Consider the following 3911-nt stretch of genomic DNA (forward strand, 5'->3'; position numbering starts at 1 on the left):
AATGTCTCAAAACGGGCTGCACCCACTCCACACTTGTTGTCACCTTAGGATGCCACCATAGAGAAGAAACTGAGTTTTGGATTGAAGGAGAAGATTCAGGAGAGTGAAAAAGAGGTGGAAAGGGGAAGGAGGAAATGGAAAAGAAAAAGAGGGAGAGAGAAAGGAAGTACATGGAGAAGAGGGTGAAGAAGGAAATGGAGCAGATGAGAGAGTGAGAAGGATAATGGAAGGAGGGGAGTAGAGAACAAAGGAAGAGAAGGAAGTATATGAGGAGGCATTAATGGAGCTGGAGAAAGACCAAAAAAGACTGGAAAGTGTAATACAGAATCTGGGGGACGTGATGGACAGCGTAGCGATGGCAAGGGATTCCCTCAGAAAGAGCAAAGAGAGAGAGCAGGAGGACGATGAGAGAACAATAAAATAAATGCAGGATGAGAGGAGGGAGTTGAAGACTTTTCAAGAAAAAGTGCAAGAAAACAGGATGGAAAATACAGGTACAGACACTTCACATAACGAGAATTTGGGTGAACTAACTTCTGTAATTACCTCAACGGTAGTCTATAAGAGAATGATATTGACACCCTTGTTTGTGTACTGCACAACACCAGCGTCATATGAATAGAATACTATACAAGTACCTACAGTTGAAATGGAAAGTTTACGTACACTTAGGTTAGTCATTAAAACTTGTTTTTCAACCACTCCACAAATTTCTTGTTAACAAACTGTAGTTTTGGTAAGTCGGTTAGAACATCTAATTTGTGCATGACAAGTAATTTTTCCAACAATTGTTTAGACAGATTATGTCACTTATAATTCACTGTATCACAATTCCAGTGGGTCAGAATTTTACATACACTAAGTTGACTGTGCCTTTAAACAGCTTGGAAAATTCCAGAAAACTATGTCATGGCTTTAGAAGCTTCTGATAGGCTAATTGAAATCATTTGAGTCCATTGGAGATGTACCTGTGGATGTATTTCAAAGGCCTACCTTCAAACTCAGTGCCTCTTTGCTTGACATCATGGGAAAATCAAAAGAAATCAGCCAAATTGTAGACCTCCACGAGTCTGGTTCATCCTTGGGAAGAATTTCCAAATGCCTGAAGGTACCACGTTCATCTGTACAAACAATAAAACGCAAGTATAAACACCATGGGACCACACAGCCATCATACCGCTCAGGAAGGAGACGTATTCTGTCTCCTAGAGATGCACCTACTTTGGTGCGAAAAGTACAAATCAATCCCAGAACAACAGTAAAGGACCTTGTGAAGATGCTGGAGGAAACGGGTACAAAAGTATCTATATCCACAGTAAAACGAGCCCTATATCGACATAACCTGAAAGGCCGCTCAGCAAGGAAGAAGCCACTGCTCCAAAACCGCCATAAAAAAGCCAGACTACGGTGTTGCAACTGTACATGGGGACAAGGATCGTACTTTTTGGAGAAATGTCCTCTGATCTGATGAAACAAAAATATAACTGTCTGGCCATAATGACCATCTGGAGGAAAAGGGGGAGGCTTGCAAGCCGAAGAACACCATCCCAGCCCTGAAGCACGTGGGTGGCAGCATCATGTTGTGGGGGTGCTTTGCTGCAGGAGGGACTGGTGCAATTCACAAAATAGATGGCATTGAGGCAGGAAAATGATGTGGACATATTGAAGCAGCATCTCAAGACATCAGTCAGGAAGCTAAAGATTGGTCGCAAATAGGTCTTCCAAATAGACAATAACCCCAAGCATATTTCCAAAGTTGTGGCAAAATGGCTTAAGGACAACAAAGTCAAGGTATTGGAGTGGCCATCACAAAGCCCTGACCTCAATCCTATAGAAAATTGGTGGGCAGAACTGAAAAGGTGTGTGCGAGCAAGGAGGCCTACAAACCTGACTCAGTTACACCAGCTCTGTCAGGAGGAATGGGCTAAAATTCACCAAACTTATTGTGGGAAGCTTGTGGAAGGCTACCCGAAACATTTGACTCAAGTTAAACAATTTAAAGGCAATGCTACCAAATACAAATTGACTGTATGTAAACTTATGATCCACTGGGAATGTGATGAAAGACATAAAACCTTAAATAAATCATTCTCCACTATTATTCTGACATTTCACATTCTTAAAATAAAGTGGTGATCCTAAGGGAAAGTCAGAAATTGAAAAACTGAGTTTAAATGTATTTGGCTAAGGTGTATGTAAACTTCTTTCACTTTCAGATTTCCAGATAGATTTCCTGACCTCATCAAAGGGGAGTAGGGTGGAGGAGTGCATGCACACACACACACACACACACACACACACACACACACACAAGCTAGTACTTTTCTAAAATGTCTTAGTGAAAAACTCAAATTCAAATAAAGTCATGCAATGGCAAAGCGGTTATGTTTTGGTCCTTAGTGTAATGCCACCTTAGCTTTAGAGGTTATAATAAGGTAAGAAACACAGCAAATTCCTCTAGGTATTTGAAATGATATCCATTTAATTTTGATTGTGATATTATGGAATCTGGTTGGTTTCAATCCATATTGCAGAAGTATCACAGAAGATCTGCATTATAGCTTGATTGAAATTTAAAGGCAATTGTTACGGTAAACTCTGCATATGACGGCTCAATTGGAAATGATCTTTACATTTTAACGCGGCTCTTCTGGGATACTGATTGAATCCAGTCCTTAAACAGCATATGCTGAGGAGAGGACTGAGGCCTTCCGCACCTTACAGTACATATGTTATGCAGCACTTACTGTAGGCAAAAGCAAGAGTCAAAACAGTCAATCTACCGTTACTGACAACACAGATTCAAGGGCATTGGGTGCTAAAAGCTAAATAACAATGCATTTCATTTACTATTCCACTGATTCAAAATAAAGCAATGTTTTCTTGTTGTTAGGGCAGACATTTGTGCAGACTCAGACTGTTCTCACATTATTACACTGTACAATCAAGACCCTGAAAACCTAGATGAGATGATGGATTCAAAAATATATAATACATTGTAATGGTTTAAAAATGGTTGTTTTCGTAAATGAATAGGCACATCTGCAAGGCAACAATAAAGAAACCATTTAAAACACTAAAACAACCCCCAAAATGGCACCAAATATAACAGAATGTCAATGATTTAGAATTTTAAAACGATTGACAACAAAGGCCTCTGAAATGATTGGAACGTGTGTGGATGGAATGAGAATGTTCCCCCAGGGTTCCATCTCAGAACGTGGCTGATCTATCTGGAACACAAACATCTGTGGTAGGAATCTGGGTTATGGTTGAGTCGGAATGAGCTGTAATGAACCCAATGCGACCTCTTGCACCCACCCAATCCCTACAGTACTTTAATGTTAACACTGTAGCGCATTGGCTTACTATTTAGTACATAACACTGCACAGTATAACAGCAACGGTCTCAAACACAAAGACGCATTAGTCAACATTCAACGTTCAATAAATACATCGATAAAGACTCTGATCAATATATTATGAATCAGTATATTATTTACATTTTTTCTCTTCTCTTGGTCAGAATATATTACTCTATGCATACTTCTCACTTGAGGAAAACGCTGTTAGCCAGCCCAAAAGGGTGAGTTGTGTTACAGTAGAACTGTAACAATAATTAGGTTTGTCACAATTTAGCAGCTTGCTACTGGAGGGCTTGGCATCTGGAACAGAGTAAAACAAACTCTGCAATTAAACATGTATTATTCTAATCATAAGTATTATAAAAATATGTCGTATCACACTTAAAATAGTTGCATTAAAGGCTTGGTCATAAATGATCAAAAGGAAAACCTTTTTCATTGGGTGGTATAAGTTTCAACTCATGTAGCTGTTACTGTAACTGTTACTGTAACTGTTACTGTAGCTGTTACTGTAACTGTAACTGTTACTGTAGCTGTTACTGTAAC

Source organism: Oncorhynchus clarkii, chromosome 30 (genome assembly GCF_045791955.1).
Source record: "Oncorhynchus clarkii lewisi isolate Uvic-CL-2024 chromosome 30, UVic_Ocla_1.0, whole genome shotgun sequence".
Classification (NCBI taxonomy): domain Eukaryota; kingdom Metazoa; phylum Chordata; class Actinopteri; order Salmoniformes; family Salmonidae; genus Oncorhynchus; species Oncorhynchus clarkii.